General features: G+C 47.8%; 1 long non-coding RNA gene across 2 annotated transcripts in view; it reads left to right on the top strand.

The window, feature by feature from the left end:
- LOC147246912 (uncharacterized) overlaps positions 1 to 22333 on the top strand; it is a 73362-nt gene extending 51029 nt beyond the window's left edge. For both annotated transcript variants that reach the window (XR_015109782.1, XR_015109783.1), the window contains 8 exons: positions 2185 to 2343; positions 2680 to 2796; positions 7460 to 7559; positions 13329 to 13526; positions 13613 to 13733; positions 19926 to 20022; positions 20322 to 20482; positions 21633 to 22333. This is a non-coding gene — a long non-coding RNA (uncharacterized LOC147246912). The remainder of the gene's footprint in view (positions 1 to 2184; positions 2344 to 2679; positions 2797 to 7459; positions 7560 to 13328; positions 13527 to 13612; positions 13734 to 19925; positions 20023 to 20321; positions 20483 to 21632) is intronic.
- The last annotated feature ends 4512 nt before the right edge of the window (positions 22334 to 26845 follow it).

Raw genomic sequence — 26845 nt, 5'->3', positions numbered from 1 at the left:
TCATTCCTCTAGTGGTTGGACGGGCTCCATGTTCGCTGGACTGCAGGCTGCTTCCTCCCGTTTAGCTTTTGCTGCCAGTCGATGTGTCCAGGGTTTCCTTCAAGCCCGATCTCTTCCATCTCTCCCTTACAATCCATGATTCCTTATCCTCTCTGTAAGCCTCTTGGATGCCAGCAGTGGTGTGTTTCTTTCATGTTTATCAGTGCTGGTATGTTGAACAAGACCTGCATGATGTATTTCATACTTAATCCACACTGTGCTTGATTTGTGTCCCACTTGAGGTTGAATTCAATCTTTTAATCCTCTCTTTGTTGTTTTTGTTTCTGTATTTCACCCTCTTACTGCCAGCCAGTGTTAAAGAAGTAGCTGAAACACTCCCAGATGGTTCTGTTTGTATCGTTTCACTCCCACTGACGTGCCTGTTAAAGGAACATGGCAACTTTTATCTCAAGTCTGCCACAAATGTGCTGTGGCGCTGGAGGATGACCAGCGATGATGTGGGGGGTCAAAGGTCACTGTCACTTGGAATGACCCTGATATGTCCGGAATGACGGCTGGTGGGATGATGGTCATTACCTACCCCTCTTAGAGATGAAGAGAAGAAATATTAAAGGATGAGGAAAGAGGGCGAAGTCAAAGAGGGGAGGAGGGATGGAGAGATGAGGAGACAAAGGGTGGATGAGTTTAGGAAGAAAAAGACCAAATAAAATGTCTGAATCAGAAGTGGTGTGTGACTGAAGCTGCAGGCAATTAACAGAAGCACACACACACACACGCAACTATTTAATCAGGTTGCATGAATACAAGCATCAGTTATTCCCCAAACACACAAAAGCACACACACTTAACCTCCACACACACACACACACACACACTCACTCACTCACTCACTCACTCACTCACAGGCTGGCAGGCTGGAGCTCCTCTGTTTCACTCATGGATGCTGCACACTGAACATTCACTGAATCGTGGTCACATTGGCAGGAACCTCCTTCCAAAGCCACAGCTCCCATTTTCACACTAAATCTGTGAAATCCTCCCTGTTTGTGGAGGCTCAGTTGTCCGTGAGTGAGTTTGCTCATTGATCAAGATCCTCATGTGTGACGTGAGTTGTCTTTTTTGCGCCACACCACATGAACATGAAAGAACGAAGAGGAAACCAATAAACAACAAAAAAAATTGTGAGCTGAAAGTGGAACGAGGCTGTGGACCTCCTCCTCCCTCCCCACCGTCTCCACCCTCCACGGGTTGATGGGCTGCGTTTGTGGCTCTCCTGTTTTACTCACAGTGAATATTCTTGACTTTAGGCCACAGGGTTGGACTTTGTCCTGCATGGCTCCAAGCAGCAGTGAGGAAGGCAGAGATCCCTGTCTGAGAGCAGAGAGCTCAGCTCCGCCACTTCAGTTGCAGCGGACACACCCAGCTGAAGAGAGCCGCGCGTGTGTGTGTGTGTGTGTGTGTGTGTGTGTGTGTGTGTGTGTGTGTGTGGTAGGAGAGAGAGCGAGCACATATTTATCTGAAGATCTTTCTCACATCTCTAATCTATTTTGAATTACTCCTGGGACCTGCGTAGCCGCGTCTCTCTGACTTCTCACTCTCACACGCACGTACATACACTTTCTCAACAGTAGTAAAACGTGGCTTCCAATCACTCCCTGTTAGCATCCCAGCTGAAGCGAGTCCGAGCCTGCGAACATGCGTCAGTTCTCTGTTCTGTCCCTCATCAAGTCTGTCTTCTCCTACTTCAACTCCATGCGCCGAAATAAAAACCCATGTTTTCAATACGCTGCTTCAACAAAGCCAGTGCTCCACTGAGGGCTGGTGAGCACCAGGAGTCTACCTGCAGGGTGTTAGCGTAACACAACAGAACGACATCACTGTTGCTGGAACTGGCTGCTAGTTAGCTTAGCTTAGCATAGAGACTGGAAACTGAGGGAAACACAAGCCCAAGAGTAGATGAGCTGCAGCTGCTCCGGGTGTGTGCAGTTTTCCACAGCGAGGAGTTTGTTGACGTGATGATGCCTCACCATTTTAATATAATAAAACAAATATAATTAGTGAAAGGTCACACGTTTGGTATCTCATGCTCACTGACCTGCAGTCAAACTCCAATAGACACAAATGACACTTCTATGCACAGCAAGTCCCTGCAGTTTATCACGTTGCTGTTCTTTTTTCTGACAGTTGAATCACGGAGCAGCGAGGGAACGAGTCCTCGGACCTGGAGGTGAGACGCCAGGTCCCCCTGGACGCCAGGTCCCCCTGGATGCCGGGTCCCCTTGGACACCGGGTCCCCCTAGAGGAGGTTCCATCTAATTCTTAGAGAGAATCATCAAGGTCAAGGTACAAAAACTACTCTTCAGTAGATAAATACCAGGTTAATCCAGACTCTAAATTGACCGTAGGCGTGGCTGGGAGAGCCAATGGTTGTCTGTCTCTATGTGTTGGCCCTGCCATGGACTGGTGACCTGTCCAGGGGGAAGGCTGCTGGGATAGGCTCCACCCCCACTACCCTCAACAGGAGAAGAGGGGGAAGATGGAGGGATGGAAGGAATATGTTTGTTCTCTTACACAGTCGAGTCGCAACCTCAAGTACAAAAAAGGCTCATAAACGCAGAACAGCACTTTAACCACATTTGTAAACTGAAATTAATAAATATTTCATTTTGATATTAAAAGGAAACGCAACCACGCCTCACCAAGAAGGAATCAGAGCATGATCAGGTGTCTTAGTCCAGATCAGGACAAACTGAAGGTGGAGTACCCCCCCATCAACTGGCCTTTAACCAGCAACATGTAAGAACACTGGCGTTTACTAATTCATGATTTTTCTGTGACTGTTATTCTAGCAGAATGGATGATGGAACTTCCCAGACAAATGACTTTCCTTTTATCTCTGCTTCATATTCTCTGCATTTATCTTCCGCTCTGCCTCACCCCATCTTTCCCATTCAACACGCCGCACACACTTAAATAATTAAAATGCAATAAATCCCAGTGTCACATCAGTTTTCAGACTCCGTCGACTGCGTTGTGTTTGGGAGACTTTGTGTGCGTGCCTGCAAGCTAATTAGCCGGATCCTCCCAAAGCATCTTCCTTATTGATTGTCACCCTTTTCAGAAATGCCCTTCTGTTACGCCAAGCAAAAATCTGTGTCACGTCACTCCATCCGCCGACTGTTGGGGAAAGTTAGCGGGATTCTTGTGAGGGCATGGCAGCAGCATCAGAATGCAAACAGCTGGAGGAGGAAAATGCCACAATCCGCTCAAAATGCCTCAGTCCAGCTTTTCCCTGGCTGCTGCAGGTGATTTAGTTTGGCCTTCACGTTTGTTACACTTGAACACAGTCGCGGGGCACACCTGAGTACACACACACACACACGCACGCACGCACATATATGCAGCACACGCATGTGCACACACTGCCTGAGCTCACTCACGCCGACAGACAACCCTCAGCCTTAGGGTGAGAAAATGGTTGAACCCCTTAACTGCTAATGCAGCTAATCTCTCTCTCTCTCTCTCTCTCTCTCTCTCACTCACAAACACACACACTCACACACACACACACACACAGTCTGTGTCAGTGTCTGTGCTAGAGAGATAACCCAGAAAGGATTAGCTATAACATGTTGAGCTAAAAGAAAAACACCTTGGCTGCGTGTGTGATGGAAAGTGAGGGAGAGTGTGTGTTTGGCCAGCAGCACTTACATACACACACACACACACACACACACACACACACAAAGACATAGATGCGGTTGCATGTGTTGATAAATGAGTCACTTCAGCTTCATCTGTGCAGCTTGATGGTGATACAAAACACCTTTGGTTTTAAATCTTTTGGTTGAGTGTGTGTGTGTGTGTGTGTGTGTGTGTGTGTGTGTGTGTGTGTGTGTGTGTGTGTGTGTGTGTGATGCACTCACAGAAACGTTGTTTTACAGTGTGGTTTGATGTCACTCAGTCACACTGTTAAATGTGGAGTGGGACGTGCTCCAGACAGTCACTTTTCAATCATACACCACGTTTATCATCTTAAATGGTTTGTAGAGTTGGCAGAAGTCTAAAAAATAATTTTGAACACAAATGAGTCGTCGTCTACAAAGCCAAGGAATGAATTGGAGAAGTTCAGCCAAAAGACAAAAAAAAGTTCTTTATTTCTGCCACTAAAGTTTCGCTGGAGTCCAAAACGAGAGCGTTTAATTATTCACTGTTTTGTATATTTTACAGGCAGACATGGCTGAGCTCCCTTTGACAAGATGTTATCTTCTAATTAGTTGAGGCAGTTCTGCTGAAAACAATTAATTCATGCATTCACTGGACTGGAGGATTTAGCAGCCTCGAGGTCAGAGGAACTCTGACGTCTGAACGTCTCCTGTTCTGCTCAGCTTGAGTTGCGGGGCTGCGGGACGACAGCTGCCCGTTAGTTCTTTACTGCTGGGTTTTGACTTTGTTTTCTTTAATGGAGACAAAACTTGATGAGTGACGTCGACCTGTGTGAGCGACGCAGCACGAGAGAGCCCGCCTTCCTCTCTGTGCTCCGCCCTCCTCACGTCTGCCCTCAGGAGCTGTCGAGTCTAGTAGGCTTGCGTGTATGATGACCTCGCCCCCCCACACGGGAGATCGTCACGGTTGATTCTGCGTCTGTGAATCTGCTCATTTGTGAACAGGTTCTGATCCACTTGGGTGTGCGGTTCTTGTCCTTGGGTCTTGTTTGTGAGCTCTGTTGTCTTTGTCTTGTTCTTTTGTTGTCAGAGGTCAAAGGTCACTGTGATGGGCCTCACTTGAGTACTGTACATTGTTCAACTTGGAAACAGAAGTTATACATACAGATTTGTTTTATTCTATTGAAATGGTGAAGCATTGCAATACATAGCAATCAAACTTGTAATTACATGATGTTATTCAGGTGTTGAGGACTGTGTGTGTGTGTGTGTGTGTGTGTGTGTGTGTGTGTGTTTGTGTCTGATAGAGCCGGTATAATTGCCTGTCGCCAGCATCGCTATTATCTCAGTCCCCCTGGGACCACTTAGCTCAGCACAGCATCAGCCTGTCCCCGCAGCCTCCGCAGGGCCCCGTCTCCCCAGGCGTGGTTTATTCCTCTCTCTCTCTGTACTGGAGCGCCGCCCCACCCGTTCAGGTCTAGTTTGCTTGTCACCTGCGTCGGTGCAGGCGGACGGTCAGTCCAGGATCTCACAGCATTTGACGGCAAGTGATTCTGAGTGGTTGTATTAACATCAGAAGTCCCTGTGACCACCGGTGAGCTGGTGTCCCTCACCTGGTGTGGAGGCGAGTGACCGTCACGGGAATGGAGGCAGTTTATGGCAACTTAATGTCCGGTTTGACGCATGAATCAAATTCAGTGTATCTGGACGGAAAAAAGGACATCAGCAGTGAACCCAGACAGGTCGCTTCAGCACCAGGATAGAGAGAAGAAGAAAGAGACGGGGTTCATTTTCCTCTGTCGCTGTGGTTGAGAGGCCGTGAGGGCACCAACGCCATCGTCTGCTACCAACAGCAGACGCACCCTCATGTCACAGAGCAGAGCAGGGTCCGAATGGCGAGAGCCCCTTTTAGCAAATACAGCAGTGTTCAGGTTTCCCCCTGAAGAGCGTCCGTGTGTCCGCCAGACTGCAGCCGGTCCAGGTCGGTCCACGTGCCTCCCGGGGGGACCCGGCTTGATAAAACCACACAGGCAAAGAGACCAGTAATTGTTTATCGATCCTTATCGAGAAGCACGAAGCTCATCTGTGAACAACAACTTATTCCTATCAAGGCAAACAAAGACAGTGACAGCCGGGGTGCTGAAGGCTCCATTAGCGATGCACACAGGAGGTTCATCTCGCCGCCGATGTTTATGCCGCTTTGACTCAATCTGTCTACCCGCTTTGATATGCATGAATAAAAAACACAAGAGCACACAAAGAGACTGAAGAATGCAGGAAAAAGGAATAAAACAGTGACTACTGACTAGAAAAAAAAAACCCTGACATACCTGTCAAAGCAGGTTAAAAGGGGAGGCAGTTGCTATGGCAACGAGTGTCGTCACAGGCAATAACTGATGAATGAAAAAAGTTGAGAATGAATTGCCGTTCCCTTTGTGTCAGGCATTTTTTTGAGCTCTCGAGAGGACAGGTAGGTGTGTGTGTGTGTGTGTGTGTGTGTGTGTGTGTGTGTGTGTGTGTGTGTGTGTGGCAGTGGAGCGTCGGTGAGAGAATGATGCTTCTGTTGGAACTTTCCATCTGTCAGTGTGTCGAAAAGATGAGCAGCTCAAATTCGGGTTCCTCTACCTTGTAAACTCCGGTTCCTCTTCTCCTTCGAGGCTGCCACTTGAGGACAGCGTCCACGTGCGTTCCTCCTGAGAGCTCGTCTGGATGTGAGAGTCCAGCAGTTCCTTCCCCACACATAACTTGTTGACATGTAAGGATTTTTAAGGATATCAGATCGATATGTTGAATATTTTGGCTGTTGAACTTGAAACCGGGAGGCAAATGAGCAAATATTTTGTGTTGCGGGGTTCGTGAAGGTCACAGCCATTAATTTCACCGATGGCCAAAAAGATTTTATTGTTTTATGATTCTTCCGCCAACATGAACCAGTGTGTTAACTCAAACACTCGCATCACGGGTTCAGGGGTGAGAAAAATACAACTCCACTCAATGACTGTAATAATAATCATCAAATAACAGAAACAAAAGCCATCAGTAAGTTCACCAAAAAGTACTTTAAAAAGTCCTCTGTGAAAGTGAAGAAACTGCGTCCCGTTTCAGAGAGCGATGGTTTTATCGCCCCGGCTCAACCCCTGACCTCGGTTCCACGTCTCAAACTGGACCCGACTGCAACATTCCAGTTGTATGAGATTAAGTCAGAGAGGAGCTCAGCTGTGAGGACACCAGCTTTTAAAGAAGTCTGTATAACAAGGGAACCGTTAGGAAGCACAGATGTTTGCAGTGGTTGGAATTATAAGGGCCAACGTGGTCTTAATCTCGTTGAGGTTGATAAAAACCTCTTTTGCAGGCGAGTCTTTGAAGTGCTGTGTGCAGCAGCCTCACACTGGTTTAGAGGCCAGGGGCTCACAGCCTGATACACAGTCTGTTGGAGGAAAAGGATTAGAAATTGAAAAGGGGAATTCACAGAATTAAGGTTTTAAAAAGGATCCTGGAGGTGTAACAGTTTATGGCGCGACCAGGAGCCGGCCGTCCTCGCAGCTCTGTGGACGGGAGTTCTGTCCAACTTTGTATGGGAGTGAAAAGCCTCTGCAAAAACCAGACAGAGGAGATCTGATGCTTCTGTCACTCAGCTTCCGAATCCGTCAGATGATTCATTACGCTGATGTTCATTGACTGCATCATGTGACTCAGTTCACATCCTGTCTGTCAAACATGACACAAGGACATATGAGACCCTGAACGCTGAACCGGTCACAGCCTGACGCTTCTGTTTTCTTCTTCCATGAAAGTTTCCTCCCTCAGATGATCTTCAGCTTCACCTGGAAACTCCCAGCAGCTGACAGGTGCAGCACGTCAGCCTGCTGATCAGACGGAGGGATTCTTCCACAGGTGAGTCTTCGCCTGGTCACAATGAGAGCCCTCTCCTTTGTAACTCACCTCCATGCCTCGGAGGGCCGGTGTTCTGAGGGAGCCTTTAGCGCGCCGACCTCGGGGAATGAAGGGTTGCTTTCTTTTTTGTAAGATAGAACTGCACAGCGAGCGAAAACAAGAGCGTTTTGCTGAGTTCATCAGTGTGGGAGTGAGTGACTCCTACACGCGCGCACACACACACACACACACACACACACACACACACACACACACACACACGCTGTCGCCCTGGTGAACCTCCTGACCCTCAGAAATGAACAATGTTGAGAATGAAGCAAAAAAGGTTGCTTGGTGAGAAAACGCTTCACCCGCAGAGATCCCACCAGACGCTGCGCTCGAGAGTTCGCTCACAGACGTTTCTGATGACAGTTTAGCTTCAAGCTGAATCTACGTGGCTGGCTCTTCCTGCATTCTGGAGTCAGGAACAAAGGAATGTAGCAGGGAAACAACAAGGGAGAAACATCTTTGCGAGCTCCATTTGCGCTCACCTGAGAGACAAAATGCACATTTCAGTTGAAGAGTCACTGAAACATTCTGAAGTTCCATAAGTCAGACACGTATTTTTCTTCATAATGGCAGATCAGATCAGATTCCAGACTAATAAATGAACTAATTATGTGTTGATGAATGACGCTCAACTACTTCATCAAGGGGGTCAATGACACACTGGAATCCCTTTCTTCTTTGATTATAGTGAACAGTGCAGTAAAAGTGAACGCCGCACTGACAGAAGGCTATGTTAGAATGGCAGGAAGTGTCGAGCAATGAAGACTGGCAGTAAAACAGTGGTTATACAGAGTGGATGGATCAGACCAAAGAAATGAGGAAAAACAGACAATGGAAATAAACGTGATAAGACAAAAATATTAAATATCACCGTGATGGACATTTTATAGTTTAGTCCACAAAACTCCGCTGGAGTTTCAGAGGAAAGCACAGGAGAGCAGCTTTTAAATGTGGACCTCAACAAATCCACAATGAAAGCATGAAACATCTCCATTCTGCGTTTCTGAGTCAATCGAGTGTCCCGAAGCCTCGAGAGGTTTTATAAAAACGTCGCTGACGGCGAGTTAGTAGCCGCCATGGCTACAGAGAAGCAGCAACTCAAAGTAATCCAGTAGATCTGGTCAGCAATTTTAATGTGGACTGGTTCCAAAGGTCATCGATTCCATCTGACATCACCCAGTCAGCCTGTGTGACCTTTTCACATATGTGGACGCGTGTCAGCTGATCAGGATCAACTTTTAACAGGCACCCAGAGTGTCAGACTAAATTAAGCTATCAAAGAAACGTGACGCACACAGCCCCCCCCCCCCCCCCCCCCCATCATCTTCACAGAAGTATTGATTGGTTGCCAGGCTTCAAGTGGGCGGGTCTTATCTGACACGAGTTTGTCTGTATAGTCGATGGCTTATTGAGTCGAGGAGAACAGCGAGGTTAAAGGTGGAGGCCGACGTTCTCGTCCAATAGGATTTCTGTGTGATTCAGTCAATATCTCCTCACACTCCACGAGCTATGTGTGTGTGTGTGTGTGTGTGTGTGTGTGTGTGTGTGTGTGTGTGTGTGTGTGTGTGTGTGTGTTTTAGCTGAATAAAAATCTGTTCATACACAGCGCAGCACAGCGAGTGATGTCCTTGCTTCTAATCAGTAGCAGTTGTTAGCCACGGCGTGCCGTTAGCTTGAACGTCAATACACGTAGCTGGCTCTTCCTGCATTCTGGACTCACAGTGAAGTCGTGCAAGAGGGGATGAAAAACTTGCTGTTCGTAGTTGAGAGGCGAACCAGTACTGCATGCTCTCTCCAGAAAAACATCTGTGGGGGGACGAATCACTTCAAGCATCCAAAAATCATCCACATCTGCATTTAGCCACCTGTGACGAACAGAACTAGGAAGTACACCTGAGAGGACACAAACCTCTCACACCTCAAAACATGAACACACACACTGGATGTGGGGCTCATAGGGAAGGCAGAGCGTGGCCCCTGGTCTGGAGCCTGGAGCCCGGGTCCACGGGGACCAAAGATGCTCACTAAGAGCCAGACGGGTTTGACCCTGGTGACCCTGTCCCTCATAGTCCCTCATTCTTGATTTCAGGTCTGTGTATGAACACAGTCTGTCTCAAGAACTGCAGCAGGAACTGCAGCAGGAGGAGAAGAAAATACAAAACCCCACGCCGCCTCCGCACGTTTGTGACATCACTCATAATAAGCTATAAGGTCAGGGGCCGACTCGTAACACAGATCCGCCGTATATTCCTGGGAAATTAGACGACATGAACGACTTGATTTACAGGGAAATAAATTACGTCGTACCAGATGACATTTCCTTCACTTACTTTTCCTGAAAAATGTGAGCTGTCCCCTCCAGTACAGTTGGCGTCACCGATCCAGTCACTCATTTTCTTTGTTGCTATGACAACCCTACCAGAACCACAGGTGACCTCTGCATTGATTGGGTTTGTGTGCGCGTGTGTGTCTGTGTAAAAGAAATGGAGATAGATAGGAATGGGGGGGGCCAGTGAGTCTGCAGCAGTGACACACATGCACTGCCACAGGCTGCAATTAAACCTCGCCACCCTTTTTTATAACAATAAAGTCATTTCAGCGAGCAACCATGGAAGTCACCCTCCCAGAGTCCATGCTGTAATCACGCCAGAGCCTTTTCACTTCTCTCAATAGTTCTGTAATTAAGTTGTGTTGCTGCGTGATTTCATGACATCACATTTGCTGAAGCGCAGCGTCAACATTGACGAGAGAAGCACCTGAAACATGCAGCCACACGGTCGTCCGACCAAAAGAAAAATCTTTGTTTCTCCTAAAAGAACTATGTTTTTTGCTCTAATAAGAACATGCATATTCGATTAAGAGGTTCCAAGAGTTAAATATTTAAAGCAGTAAATGTATTCCTTTGTGTCTCCAGAATGCAGGAAGAGCCAGGCGCGTTTATGTAGCTTGAAGCTAATGGAGACTGACGGTTTACAAACTCTCGTCTGGAACAATCCAAGTCTTCCTTTGGTCCACACAGAAACTACAACGGTTCAGTGAGCGAGTGCGAGCGAGCTGGTTGAACCGAATGCTCCAGCTGGTCACCCTCAGCGCTAACGAGAGTGAGAGCTGAACCGGTAACGAGGGCTGTGACGACGGCGGTTGGTAGAGAGTGACTAAATGAGAAGCTAGTTGCGGTGACGGTGGTATCATGCAAGCCAGCATTAGTTTTGTGTTCGTTACCTAGCAAAACTAAGATGGGAAGTCAGTCAGAGGAAGCCGTGGAGGCGCTCAGGTCCAGGTCGGACCAGGCACCCTGTCTGCCTCACTGGTTCCTGCATGGACCCCCGTTCTGGTCCACCAACAATAGACAGATTTGACAGCTCATGTCCCAACCAGACATCTTTTTAAAAATCATCCATCAGATAACAAGAAGGTCCCTGGAGACACACACACTAATCCATATCAAAAGAATATGACTGTTCAACATCATATTAGCATAATACCCATTATAATGATGTGCTCCTTCATCCCCGCCGTTGAAGTTTCATCGTTGCAGGAGCAGAAGCAGGAGACTCCCCGTTAACAGCATAATGAGATTCTGTCCTTCATCAAGTGTCGCACGTTTCCGGGGTCCCTGTGTGTCACGGGATGAAAGTTTGAGCAACAATAACACCTGACAGCTCAGAGCACCGCTTCCCAGCCAGCAGGTGAAGGACACCCTCGGGGGACGGAGGGAGGGACACGTGGGACATTAGGAAGCGTGTTGGACATTTGTCTGTGTGAGATACCAATTACTCGTCCTCCTCCTGATTTGTCGGCCTTTGATTGTGCGCGAGTGAACGGCCGTGCGTGTGTGCCTCGGCCGCTCTCCCCCCTACCCAGCATCTGCTGCATGGTAATTGCTGTCTGGAAGTGTAGAGCATTTGTGTGTATTTCTGTATGATTGAGTGTGTGTGTGTGTGTGTGTGTGTGTGTGTGTGTGTGTGTGTGTGTGTGTGTGTGTGTGAGAGAGAGAATTGATCATAGGCCACTGGATAATTCTGGATTTCTTTCATGATGAAGGCAGTTGGAGCACCTGTGTGCTGGGTTGTTCAGGAGTGCTAGGAAACATCCATGCAGCATTTTTTCCTCTTTATTGCCTTGAGGCTTGAAATGAAAACCAAATAAATGAAACTCACTGCTGCTCTCATTTGGATAAACGGTTGTAACAAGCAGCAGCAGGGGCGAATGAGAGGCTCTTCATCTCTGACTCGGTGTTCAAATGAAAACCAGCTTGTTTTTTTTGGGGGGGGGGGGTCATCGCAAAGGAGAAAGAGTGAAAGGTCTTTCTGTCTTCCCTCCTTGACAACGCAAACATGTTTATCAGCCAAGGTGAGCTGCTTACTTTTTCTGTCAGATTTAATCACAGCACATTGTGTTGCCTGGGGACGTCTTGAGATGAGGCCACAACGTCTGTGTTCCTGATCATTTGCATCACAGGCGAGTGGTTATTTCTGACCCAGTCTTATTGACTGCGTCTACATAAGGGAGGTGAAAGACATAGAGACAGACAACCATTGGCTCTCCCAGCCACGCCTACGGTCAATTTAGAGTCTGGATTAACCTGGTCCCTCTTGATGTCTTTGGACTGTGGAGGAAGCTGGAGTACCAGAGAGAACCCAGCAGGAACAGGGAGAACATGGAGACTCACCCAGAAAGACCCCGTGCTGCAGCCGGGGCTCCACCCACAACCTTCTTGCTGGGGGGCCACGGTGAGGACCACTGCTCCACCGGGCCGCCCATCCCCAGAAGGTCATGTGTGAATGTCATGAGAGCTGAAACTCAGGTGTCCGTTACCTGTGTAGCTTCATCGCTAAATACGACTTCAAACAACACAATGCAGTGTGATACGATGTCATTACAGCCTGAGTGATGGCAGCAATGATGCAGTGGAGATTTGTTTACTTGTTTGGGCCGGTTTTTAAGCTAATTCAGGTAATTTTACACACATTTGAGACCTCTCTCACCAGCTAATACTTCATCTTTTCACCAGTGACCACTCATGATTCTCTTATCAAACACAAGCTCAAATACTTCCCCCTTTTTTTGAAACTGAATGCAATAACCTTGACTCATGCTAACGCACACACACACACACACACACACACACACACACACACACACACACACACACACACACACACACCAACAGCAGTGCTGGCCATCTGCAACACTAAATTATCTGTTTAGCAGATAATGCAGTTGAGAGACAGAGACGGGGGGGTCGGTGGAAGTGAAACTGAAATACTCTCCCTTCGTTGACCTTGTTCACCCTCAGATTTCTGCAGTGTAGAGCGAAGAACACCAGCAACTCTGTGGCCAAGTTCCACTTTTCACTGCCCCACATTCAGGAATGGGACATGAGGGCAGAAACACAGCAGCAAATCCAAATTGTTTCTGTTCTTATAAACGCACTTTGCTTGATTTGTTTTCTGTGTGTAAATGCAATTCAAGGGTCCCTTGAATCGTACAATGTTATATCCTGACCCTCAAGTTTGATGTGGACGGTGTGAATAAAGAAAGCCCATCAGCATATATACTTTCATCATGAACTTCAAAGCTCCGCGGTGCTGTATTGAATCAGCGGCCGGCGCTGGGATCTGCCTGCTGGAGCGGGTCACGGCTGGAGGCCTTCCTTCAGAATGGCAGCAAAATTGCAGCCATGAACCTGAATGACTTTCCTCATTTGTTCCAAGTTAGATCTTTGAAGAAAGACCCTTCAGTCCTGACTAATCCCAGCCACCAGGCCGACCCGTCTGGAGAGTTCATGTTGTCTGGCCGTTGATATTCGGCACTTTCAAGAACACGCCGGCGTTCTGGGAGGATGGAAACCTTATCTCATGTCTCTGGGGAGGATGAACTGTCAGCTCATCGCCCCCTGCTGCTGCCGGCCTCTACGTATGATTTCTATGTTTCTGCCGTTTATTGTCTCATTGGTTGTTCCTGCTATTACAGTCTATTTATTGCCTGACTGATGATTATAGGTTCGTGCTGGCTGCACAGCAAATGACCCTGTCAGCTCTGCTCCATAGAAGAGCCCAGTTAGCCGTGACTGTGAGCCAGCGTGAATGACTGAACCCTTAATGGAATCCAGCCATCACCAAGGTAATTATACTTTAGCTGGCATCACATTTTAGAGAAGCACAAATATTTAAACTAAATTTGAATCTGATGTCGTCTGTGTGTGTCGAGCATGGTTTTTTCTTCCTAAAGGGAAGTAGACTGTGGGATGAGTTCAGGTTTTAATGGAAAACTACACCGAAGGTCCAACTTCCATGGAACCCTAATGCCTGATGGATCCCACACGTACACCCACCGCAGCACAGTGAGCGTTCCGTAATGATCGGGATGATGAATGAACACATCATTGCACCTATTAAAAGTGGCATACAGTGAGCACAAACAAACACACGGAGCACCCCGACATGTGTCATTTATCAGCCGCCTAATTATCAAACACATTCATCGTGTGTACGTGTATGAGAAGGACGTCGTTTGTTATCGCCGCGGCCAATAGGCTGGCTTGGGTGACAGCAGGAAATGATGGAGCGAGGGCCAGCATAGGCAAGGTTGCTGACACGCTCATGAATCAGTTTCATTTGCAGTTCAGACTGACACACGCGCATGCACGCACACGCGCACGCACGCGAGCGAGCGACATCCAGTGCAGATCAGATTAGCAGTGTGGCTTCATCAGGCCCGGACCGCTTTGCCTTTGTTGCAACCATATTTGTGCCTGAATACCTTCACAAACGTCAGGAGATTAACGCCATGAACAGCTACAGCAACACCCCCCCCCCAAAAAAGACTATTTTTATTCCATGGTGGATGTAGCGTGCAAAGTTTTACAATTTTATCTCAAAAACTGCTGCAAATGATTTGATTGCTGTCCTGCTACCTGCTGATACCAGCGGCGTGCTGCCATCGTCCCTCCTGCCATCACGCTGTCACTCAGCCGAGGTGCTGAGACCTTGGAAGCGTCTAAAAATGGCGACCCGTCTCCATTGTGGGGTGATCAGCTGTTCCCCGGGCAGTGACTGGGTTGTTCTGCTCTCAACATCTGCAAGGCTCCATCTGACTGGGTTCTATCTGTAATTTCATCTGCCTTTCTAAGAATAGTGACACTGCTGTGAGGCCTCTCTACCCCCCCCCCCCCCCACGCCGTACTCTCTCTCTGGTGAACACCTCTGAGTCTCTCCTTCGTCTGCCCCCTCATTCCTGCCCTCCCTCTCCGTCCTGGAGACAAGCATGGATGTTATGATGGCGGGTGTAGGTGGCGAGCCTTTCACCACTGACAGCAGAGTAGGAGAGGAGGGGGATGAACAGAGAAAAGCAAGGGGGGAGTTAGTGGGGGTTGTTATTTTCGACCTGACCTTTAACTCACTGATAAACAAACTCTGTTTCCTTTTGTTTTTCTTTACTTCCTCATGCGTTCTTTCTGTGTTCATATCTCTCGATCTGTCCTGTCTCCTCGTCTCTTCCTCCTGGCGCCACCATCTACTAGACAGGTCTTCATGCTGCCGGTGCCCTGTGTGTGCATGTGTGTGTGCACGTGTGGTTATATAAGATGTGCCTTAAGGCGGGGGGGCATAAATAAATGTATCCATAATCCTTTGGTAAATAAATGATGCAATATGTTGTTATTGTGAACTAAGTGGAACGCAGCACTTGTGCTTCAACATTTCTTTCGTGCGACTTCTCTCACATTCCTCCTCCTACACAACTTTGTCTACATGTTTCTATTTGGCTTCCTGTTGATTGTAAGGGGGGGGGGGGGGAAACTGTCAGGACCAGAACCAGGAGGCTTCAACTGCAGTTCGGGGGCGCTAACCACTTAGCTTTTACTGAAGAGTAACGGCTCCAGTGAGTCACACATATCCTGGCTGCTATAACCAGGAGTTCAAAGATAGATGTCTGACATCAAAGAAGCTCACTGATTGGATGGCTTTGATGTTTTGTAATGTCGCCCCCCCCCCCTTATACGACACACACTGCACCTGCTATTTTTGGACTTTGACCTCGGACTTTTATCTCAAACTCAGACTTTAATCTCTGACTGCATTGTTGTCAGCTACCTTGACATTAAGGTTAAAACGCTCACCAGGAGAGACCAACTTCACCACAGCACAGGGACAAAGACCAAGGTGTCTGACAGCGAGTCTCTGACTGCTGCACGATGCTGTGTCTCGCTCATCCTCGGGTGAAACACAATTTCTGACAAAGATTATTTTTGACAAAGTACTGTAGCTGCTTATTTAAAGGTTAGAGGGCCGGTCTGGGTACTGCTGACCCGTTAACACTCTCGTGGCCCTGCTTGTTGGATTAGTGAACATAATATAAAGAGAGAGTGAAAGTGACACTTTGAGCAGAAAAGGGTACAAACCAGATGGAGACATAGGATGAATTATTCACAGCTGAATAATTCATTGGGGACACAGACAGTTTGCTAAACACACTGTATGAGAGGATGTAACACCTGGCTCATGTGGCGTTAAAGCCAACAATGCCAAGATCAATGTTTAATTCATGAACTGCAATAAGGGTGTGTCAACGAAACCAAGAAAGAGTCCATTCATATCAACCACTGACCTAAGAACCATTCTAGCCACCTGATATGTCCTCGTACTTCTCATGCCGCTGTCCTGTTAGCTCCTGTTCTGTTAGCTCCTTTCCTGTTCACACCTGTCCTTTAACCTCCTTTCCTGTTAGCACCTGTCTTTTTACCTCCCTTCCTGTTAGCTCCTGTCCTGTTAGCACCTGTCTTGTTACCTCCTGTACTGTTACCTCCTGTACTGTTAGCTCCTGTACTGTTAGCTCCTGTCTTGTTAGCTCCCGTCCTATTAGCTCCTATCGTGTTAGCTCCTTTCCTGTTAGCACCTGTCTTTTTACCTCCCTTCCTGTTAGCTCCTGTCATGTTAGCACCTGTCTTGTTACCTCCTTTCCTGTTAGCACCTGTCTTGTTACCTCCTGTACTGTTAGCTCCTGTTCTGTTAGCTCCTGTACTGTAAGCTCCTGTCCTGTTAGCTCCTTTCTTGTTAACTCCCGTCCTATTAGCTCCTATCGTGTTAGCTCCTATCCTGTTAGCTCCTGTCTTGTTAACTCCAATCCTGTTGCTCCTGTCCTGTTAGCTCCTATCCTGTTAGCTCCTGTCCTGCTAGCTGGCTTCTTTATACCATAAATGCGAGATATATCTTTGTGTGTCTCTGTCAGTCAACACAACAACCACTCATCTGATCAGTCTCTACCGAGGCAGCTGCACTGCTGCTCCGGGGAAGTGCAGTGCCAAGGTTGAGGGTCTGGGATCTGAGATCACAGTCAAGACGGCCGAGATGACAGAAAGTATCCTCGCTAGCTTTGATGATGTTTTCATGGCGTGATTAAAGAAGTCTGAGATCAAAGATGACAACAATACTCTGGACCCGCACTGAGTGAGAGGACAGTCAGATTAAAGTCAAGAGGGAGAAACGCACAGGGATAAACAGGGTTTATTGAGTAGTACTAGGTGTGTGTGTGTGTGTGTGTGTGTGTGTGTGTGTGTGTGTGTGTGTGTGTTTGTGTGTTTGTGTGTGTGTGTGTATAAACACAGTCACACACTGCAGGGACTACTGAATAAGAGTGATTTATTCCTTGCCTGTTTTATATACACACTCAAGGAAAAGACACACGCTGGCACGCACACACACACACACACACACACACACACACACACACACACACACACACACGATAGGCCACGTCTTCAGTCCCAGTGGTGTCTTGCTGTGCTGAATACATATGTGTGTTTGTTTAGAGCGGATCAATGAATGGATTAGATCTGATGCAAAGGGCTCTGCAAGGAGGAAGACCAAGATGGAGGGATTAAAAGAGACTAAAAAGAAGAAAGGGAACATTAAAATCATGAGAAGACTGGAATTAACAAAGTTGCTTCCTTTATGTCCCCTTGTCCCTGCGTGCCTTTCTCGTTTTGACCTTGCTAATATCACCCTTCCTTCCTTCCTCTTTGCCACCTCGCTGCGTTTCCCGCCCTTACAGAACCCTGACGTAACGGCGCTGTAATTACATGTCCCCCCGCGTCTTCATGGTTAATTCCGTACAGGTGGCGGTTTGGTTGCTGTTTCCAGCTGTTCAGACCGCCAGAATCTGATGTCAACGCTCCAATGTTGAACTGAGGTCGCCTTATGTTTAGTTTCCCACTGTCCTTGTTACCAGCTGATGGCGATGGCCACATGAAGGCTTGAGGAGGAGGGTGCTACTCGCTGCTGCACCGACTTTTACGTGGACATTCAGCTCTTCATTCACGCTTTCCTACAAAAGGGCCGAGCTCAAGATGCCTCTTTGTGGGTACTTGAAAGGCAAAATACAGCTTTTGGTTGAACTATCACTTCCAACTGTCCCGCCTCCCTCCTGCTTCGGCCCACTCACGCCCCCGCAGCCACACGCTACAGCCGCTCGTCCGACCACCCGTCCATCAGCAGATCCCTCAATTATCCTCCACGCTTCCTCTCCTGGCACCTCCCTCCTCTCCTCCAGCAGGTTCTCCTTCTGACTCGCTTCCTCTCTTCTCCCACCCCACCTTCATCTCACAACCGCTTCCATCCTCCCCTCATTTTCCATCTTTCTATTTTACCTCCACTGACCCCATTTTCTTCTCATCTTTTTTCGCCTGCTCTGCCTCACCTTTGGTTATTTCTCATCCATTTGTCTGAGCTGACCCCATCTCCACCCTCCCTCTCTAGCCCTCTCCCTCTTTTACTGCTCCCTCCATCCCTCCATATTCTTGTGACCCTTTCGCTCCTCCTTCATCTGCTGCCCCATTAGCTGCCTATCGATTGATTTTCTGTCCGTCTATCTATCTACTGATATTTATCTGCCTTTGTTACTGTTTGATGCCCTTCCATCTCATCGCTAAACTCCATTGCTCTTGTGTTCTCCTTCATTTCTCAGTCCTGCTCTCTGTCAGTATTCTCTCTTTCCATTTATATCTTCATGTCAGAGTACTTATCTGCCCTCACTTTCACCATTTGACACCCCTCCACCTTGTCCTCTGATTAAATCTTCCCTTCTCTCCCTCTTCTCCCTCCCATGTTCCGTCTCTGTTCTTATCTGAACCCATCTGTCGTTCCTCTATTCTTTCTCTCGAATGATCCCAGTTTATCTCCCTTTCTGGTCTTTTTGTCTTTATTTCTAAGGGAGCAGAAAATAATTTCTCATTTGATCTGGTTAATTTGATTTGATGCTGATGAAGAGGAGCGATCTAAAGGGTCAGACAGACTTTTATGGAAAAACAGTACAAAAATAACAGCGGTGCAGCACTTCTGTCTCTGGCCGTGTGAACTTCATCAGTGTCAGCATTGATAGGATATTTATCCATTATTATCATCAATCTGGTCACTTCTGACATTCTGTGACCATGGGAACCCATAATTGCAGGTCCAACATCAAGTGGACCAATAAGACCAGCGGGCCACATGTTTTAATGATGGACCATTGCTGGTACAAGCCTGGTTGTCATGGTTACAGTACAACCAGAAATGGGAGGGTAAACGTTTATTGCCAGCCTCACTGGACAGAAACAACTGCCTCCAATTTGCCTGAAAAACGATGCAGAAAAATAAAATGGATACACCGTAAAAGGTTTGCTGAGACGTGACTCTAAAACGCCACAGAGTGACGAAATAAAGTCGAATAATCACCATGACATTCGAGGAGTTCAGCAAATGAAGTGCAGACGACAAAATGAAGCAAGAAGAGGTTCAAAAGTAGTCGCATATTCTGCAAATATAAATTGGGGTGTTTTTTTTTGCGAATACACATTTCTGCTGCTGTGAGAGGGGATGTTGCTGTCAACGCTGAGGTCAGGAGTGTTGGCCGAGGAGGTCCAGGCCTCAGTTCACTGCTGGGAGGACGTTTACACCTCACACACACCTCAAGTGTGAGGAGGTGAAAGGCAAAGGGAAACTCAGAGAGCTCCACTCTCTCTCTCTCCATCTTTTTACCATGTAATTGTCCTCCAGCAGGACACGAGACACACGCACACGCACGCACGCACGCACACACACACACACACACACACACACAGTGGGTATAATGTCATCATAGCTATCATCTGTGGCCAGATAACTCTCATCTCTATCTAATTATGTCAAGGACACCAAGACATTTAAACACACACACACGCACACACACACACACCACATATATATCTAAAGATGCATGAAACCCAAAGAGCACTCACTCGTCCTCTACATGCAAACACAGCGTGGAAGGTGTGATTGTTTTGGGGTTTTTTCTCTGCAGAGACTTGATGGCACATTGGATCGCTATCACAGAGGAAGCCAACAACACTCCTGGCCTCTTATCGCTCGTACAACTGCAGTACACTTTGTCATCACAAGTGAGTCACTGACGAGTGATCGAGTGGCCAGCAGCAGCGATGATTTAACACACTTAGAGATGCTGGATCGTGGATCCACATGGTTGGAGAGGCCCACAGGGGGGAGGGGGGAGGGGGGAGGCGTGCCCAATTATCGTTGTGTTTTAGCTGCTTGGCTGACCATGTTTGCTATTCATAGGTATCAGTGAAGCATATTTCATAGTCATTATACCGGCAATAAGCGGGTTTCAGGTTTGTTTGTTTTTAAAAGAAGTGACGGTAAATTGCAACTGTCTCATCTTAACCTCTCGATCCTTAAGGTGCTGGAGGTGAGGTGCAGACGTGAGGCTCAGCAGCCATCAGGTCTGTCCGCTCCATCTGGGACTCCATGGATGGACTCCATGGATGGACTCCATGGATGGACCTCAGAGAACGTTCGCCCACTGACACCGTGACTGTCACCATGTCCCAGTTGTTTGAGGTGAAGCTCAGGACCAATGTTCATTTCCCTGTTTTGTTTAGATTAGATAGGAGCTAACAGCATGATAGCAACGCTCCTGTCCACAGAAACACCACTGACTCCCTCACCAGCTCCTGGACTAGAACGGTACCACATTTGATGGAAATACCACAAAGCTTTTAGTAAGGATAGAACTGGGCTGTTAATCCTACACAGTGTTTCTGCACCCTGGTTGGGTCCACAGGACCTGAAAGGGAAAAGGAAAGTGTTGTTCTCCTCTGAGTTACTTAGCTTAGCACTAAGCATGGCGCCGCTGTCTCCCTGGATTCCTCCTGCTCTCTCCTGCCCAGTGAGTCATCTGATTAGTTACTCCTTGGCCTCCTTTCGTGATAATGATAACCTCCACCTGTTAAGCTGGAGAGGCTCTATAATTATGATGTTTCAGGGGCTGCTCTTACTAAAGACGGGCCTGAGCTAGAACCTGGAAAACACCTGCTCCTCTCTCCTTGCATCAGCAGCCAGACGTGCCTTCGAGCGTTTGCTGCTGATGGCTTTGTCGAGCCTTTGTTGTCTGACTATCTGATGTTGATGTACCAACTGGTCAGGGCGAAACATGGCGGAGCTCAGACTTAGTGAGGTGGATGTTTACACAGAGGTTCAGATGTGAGACATTAATGTGTATAACAACAGCATGAAGAGCGTAGCCCGTGTGGTTGATGAGTCCAGGAGTCTGACAGCCTGAATAGAAAGAGCTGCTCTGTAGTCTGGAGGAGCAGCAGCTGATTCCCTCCTCAGATGGTGGCAGGGTGAGCAGGCGCTGCCTCAGGTGGTTTTGGTCTTTAAGCATCCTTTCCTGCAGACACCTCACCTCACCTCACCTCACCTCACCTCAGGCGTACGGCTGATGCTCGGTAGGTGGTTATCAATGGTGTGTGCTTAACCCCCTGCTACAGGCCCTCTGTCCTGTGTCATGCATGCCCGATGCCAGTTGAGTGGTGGAGGACTCCTACAGCCTGGCTGTATGGGGGACGGTTTCTGAACGGCTTTTCAATTAAGTGAAACGTTGTACTGTTGAATAAAACATGTCAGGAAATGAGCAAAGCACAGCAATCACTAAGCTCTCCTAACGATCACATTCGTGCTTCAAAAATGGCTGCGCTGGTGTTTTTAGGTGGAGATTATCTTGCTGAACGATAGTCTCAAACTTTGAGGATGACTTTCAGCTTCCAGCACTCCTCGCCTCCCTTCATCCTGTGCTCCACTGGGCCACAACATGCTCCACCCTTCAAGAGCAACAACCAGAACGGGCAAGGAGGGCCAGCCTAGTCCTGATCCCTGTTTCCTTCCCCGCCTTCCTTCAACCTCCCACAGTGAGTTCCAGTCCTGCTGGTCCGGCTGGGCTGAGGGACGTGTCTGAGCCCACTTGTGTTGCTGACTGCACCTTCATCATCGCAAGTTCCAGAAGCAACAAGCCGAACAAAAATATATTGAATTAAACAAAACTGCAGTGAGTTTAGGCTGAGCTATCCATCATCTTATCTGCTGATCTCTTTAAAAAAATATTGACCCAATCCAAGAGGGGACCAGAGCTTGTCCAAGTACCTGCCTGATTAAAAAATGCAACTGAGTCTGAGACCCAACCAGAGCCTGCAGAGGCACCAAGCCTGAGCCTCTGACCTTTACAAACTCAAGCCTTCATCGATCCCTGGCTGCTGGAAATCTTTCCCCGGACGGAAAGCGTCTCAAGAAGCAAAACCTCCTCAAACCACCCAGACTGTTTTAAAATGATCTGCTGGTCAGTTTGAACAAGTGTTGAAGCAGCGAGTTGTCAAAGTGTAGGATTCACATAAATGTCATAAAATAACGTGAAAATAATAAAAGACAACGGTTGTTTCTCACTGGTCATTCAGTCGCTACAAACTCCTGAAGCAAACATGCGGCAGCAGGATTTACTCACCGCGATCACTCCTTCCTGGTTTCGTCTGTTGGCGAGTCCTGGACTGGTTTCACTGACTGGATTTATCTGGACCACAGACGTGCCAGTAGGACGCTTTGATGGTACCATAACCACACACACACACACACACACACACACACACACACAAAAACTCAGTATCAAAGTTTTATGGAATTAAAAAAAAAAATCTGGCTTCTTTTTTCAGAAAATAAAAAATAACATTTTTCTTTGCTGTTGAACAAAGCACAGCACCTTCATTTTGAACATCAGTCACCATCGTTTGCTGATATCAAGTTCTACCCCCGTGCAAAGTTCCCTCACAACAAGAATGAAGAAGAAGAACAATGATAATGATCATAATTTGTGGCTCTTCTCATCGCAGGGTGACAAAGTGCTTTACAAAAGAAAACAACATGTCAGACAGAATAAAAAGTAAAGCGCGAGAGGAAGTGAGATATAAAAACAAAACGAATCAGATCAAGAACAAAGGGATCAAAGCAACAAAGGAAACAAGAACAGGAACAAGTGTCAGACACTTCCAACAGGAGCATGGCGGTGGATATCAGACCACGAGCTCAGGGACGGTTTCTCCTGTTTCAGAACAAGCGCTCAACTCACGTTGGCATGTGTTCAGTGACATACGAGGATATAAAAGCCTGCACCTCAGGACACGAGACGACTGCTAATAACAGCAGTTTCAACAGACAGGAGGAAAATGAAATGACAGCTGCTGGTCAGCGGCTGCAGGTCTGAGCCCTGCTACGTCCGCTAGGAGCACGTTAGCAGCTTCTTGAGAGCATCTGCAGCGAGAGCCAAGCTGGCAAAGTGTAACCTGAGCCACGGCAGCACACGCTGACATGGAGACACCATCTAAGGATGAACTTGCCAAACTGAAATCATTCGGATTCCATCTCAGTACGAGAAGCACGAGCTGCAGGCGGAAAGAAAAAAACCATGGGTTCCGGGAAGTAGAAAGCTGGAGATGGAGCGAATAAAAGTGTTCAAAAGAAGATTAAAAAAAAAGCTGGCTTTTACAAAATCAAGGCATGGCGAGGCAGGTCAGAATATCTAAGAGCTCAACTCCGACACTCCCCGTCCTGTGCAGAGCGTGCGTGGATGAGCAAGAAACGCTTCCCCCTGCTCGGAGCTTGCAGCAGGAGGCAGAAGCTGGGAGCAGAAGAAGAAGCCACGCAGGAGGAAAAACATCTTTACTCAGTAGAAAAACAACAAATTAATGAGTACTTGAAAGGCAAAATACCCTGTTTGTTTAATACTCAGCAAAATAACTAGTATTCAGTAGAACAGGAGAAGACACAAAAGCAGTCGAGCTCCCGGCGCCACCAAGGCTCCTTCTGGTTGACGTGCGGCGGGCTGGACACACGCAGCAGTGGGCGGGAGCTTGACTCAGATGTTGCGGCCGCAACAGTCAGAAATCCACTGCAAGCGGGCGAAGAGGGTGATGGAGAAGCTCCCTGGCGCAGTGGTTTCAAGGCCATTCCACACTTTGATGAGTCTCCCATTAGCGTGTCCTTCAAACTTTGTCATGAATATTCATCAAACGCCATCCAGTGTTTGACTGATGCAAGATTGCCCAGGAAACAGCATCCACGAAATCCACACAATCTGAACACATCTGTCACTGCAACCATAGCAACCGGAATTAAGACCACGTCCGCAGCTCCTGTCAGTGCAGGCGGACAGGCTGGGTGAGCGGGCGAACACACAGACACTCGGATGCTAATGCAGCTTTTCCTCAAAAAAATATTGACAAAGAATTGAACGCTGGCGTTTGTGTTGTGTTCCTCAAACCTCATGTGTTTGAAGAGGCTGCTGCTAGGTTTTAGCACGGCCTGTTTTCATTGTCAGGAATTAGTCTAATTTCCTCCAGTAAACCAATTATTTTTGTTGCACAAGCATCTGCAAATACTTGAGCTTGTTTGCGCAGGGACTGCTGGGGGACGCTGTGATGCTACGGCGGCGTCTACGAGCGCCGGCGTCTGTGGTGTAATACCCTTTTTAAAAGCTTTCTGAATTCAGCTGGGCATATCAAGGACGGACGCAGTGAAAACATTTTCCTTAAACCGCTGCCAGTATGCTCTGGCACGCACACACACACAGGCACACACACACACACGCACGCACACACACTAATGCAGATGCACAAATATGTATGAACACATATAACACAGGATCACACGCCTGCTCTAAATCAATGCAAACACTCAGACAGCAGCACTTGCTGGTATTGTGCTGGTCATAGATAAGCAGGACTGTAATATACTCCTCTGCTCTCCATATCTGCCCCTCCCCTCCTCTGGCTCACCCCTCCCCTCCCCTCCCCTTCCCTTCCACCCGTCTCCACCTCTCTGGTTCACTGTCATTGTAATCCTTGCTGGGAACCTACTAAGGAGAGACACTGCCCCCTATTTCCCAAACAGAGAACTCGTTGTCTCCTCCTCCACTGATTTGTCCCACTCGCTCTCATTGCTTCAGTTCAGCAGCCAGGCCCTCTCATCTCTCTCTCATCTCTCTCTCATCTCTCTCTCATCTCTCTCTCATCTCTCCCTCATCTCTCTCTCCCTCTGGTTTCTGATTGTGATCTATGTTGTTACACTCCGTCATTGTTTCTCACCAATCTATGTGGAGTGTGTGTTGGTGGGGGAGACTGATTGCAACAGATTGGACAGGATTCACATTCACATGTGACTGTTTGTGTTGTAATTCAGGGACAAAAGCGTTTCTCTGCAGCACAGAGAAGAAAAAGACAAGATTGTTTTACAGCACTGCAGGGCACAAAGGAAAATACAAAATCCTTCTTCTTCTTCTGTTTGCTGTTGACTTTGTTCTTCCAGTTAAACCACATTCATTTCCCTGTTGGTGAGTTTGTGGTGTAGAAAACAACTTAGCAGGAATGAATAAGAGTAAGATCTGGCTGAGCTTCATGACATGACTGCTGCATACATAGAACCTGGTGGCTGTGAGCCTGGGCAACAAATTCTCTGACAACAGCAGCACCTTCATAATGAGCAGGGTTTTTTTGTTTTTGTTTTTTTTTATAGCAGAAACGCAAGGGAAAAAATTGGCGGAGAAGGATTTTGTCCCTCGTGACAGCTGAATAATCAGGGTCAAAAGATTCGCAGAGAAGCTCACAGAGGGATCAGAAGTGTTCCTGGAAGAAATGAGTTTTTCACACAGTCAGGCGAGTCCTGTGTGAAGCGAGAATGTCATTTCATCAGTGCCATACCTGGAGGCAGAGGAGTTGAGCTGAGAGTGGAGTGAGGGCCGAGCGGCTGCCGGGGGGGCTACAGGCGCTCACCTCACTTAGCAACCGTCACAGCAGAACCAGGCTTGAGAGTGTGATGGGACTGCTGGAGATTACAAACACATGAAAACTAGAACGTCTGATCAGCTGCGAGCAACGGAACTCATTAGAAAACGCAACCAGCTGCAGTTGCAACAGGACGTGGAGAGCTGGACGGCGCCCGGCTCAAGCGTCATATTTCAAACTGCGGGACGGGACGGGACGGGCCTGCAGGAACGCAGACTTGGCATGGCAAGTGGCTTTGAGTCGTGTCGGAGCTTCTTGCTAGTCTAGGCAGGTGTCCCCATGGTGCTGTCAGCCCTGATGGAGGGGGTCTTGCAGAGGACAGCGTTTGTCTGGGAGGAACAATATCTCACTTTTGTCAGAGTGGAGTGGTGGACCCTGGGCGCTCATCCAGATATGAGTGTTGAAACCAAAGTGAGGGGAGTGAAAGGAGTAAAAAGCAAAGTTGAGATTCTTCAGCCGTGAATCGAACAAAAACTTTTCAGATGTTAGTTTGGGAGGGATGTCTAATGATTGGATGGAGGGATGTCTGATGATTGGATGGAGGGATGTCTGATGATTGGATGGAGGGATGGAGAGGTGAATCTGACTCCCTGAGGCTGATGGGGACCACCTGTTGTAAATAGCCAGGCAGTATTTGGGGTGTTAGGATAGGAAATGAACGCAGTTTCTGGTCTCTGCTGGTGCGGGTGACACTTGTTAGATACACACCTGATGTACAATCACGACCCCTGATGTCACATGACTCCTTCAACCTCAAGAAAACCAAGGGCCAGCAAACTTTTAAAATGAGCTGAACATAAATAGAGCGACAGCTGGTGATTCAGATTATTTTATTTATCCCCGAGGGGCAATTAAAGATCACAACTCAAAGCCTGATCCAACGATCACAAGCCGTCACAATTATTACAGACTGAAAGTAATAATGGTGCATTTCAGAATTTAACAACAGCACATATACATTTGTTGTGTATGTACGCTAAACTTGAGCAGTCCGTTGACCCAATGGAGGCAAGTGAGAGTGAGGCGGAGCCGCGCCACCAAGCCCGGGCGGGGCAGGCTGCAGCCAACAGGCACTGCCACCCCAAGGGAGGTGGAGAGG

This window comes from Aulostomus chinensis, chromosome 17 (assembly GCF_037954235.1).
Source record: "Aulostomus chinensis isolate RoL2024-O1b breed Wild chromosome 17, RoL_Achi_v1.0, whole genome shotgun sequence".
NCBI lineage: Eukaryota > Metazoa > Chordata > Actinopteri > Syngnathiformes > Aulostomidae > Aulostomus > Aulostomus chinensis.
The sequence above is the reverse complement of the archived record's forward strand: the minus strand, read 5'-3'. Positions and strand labels throughout refer to the sequence as shown.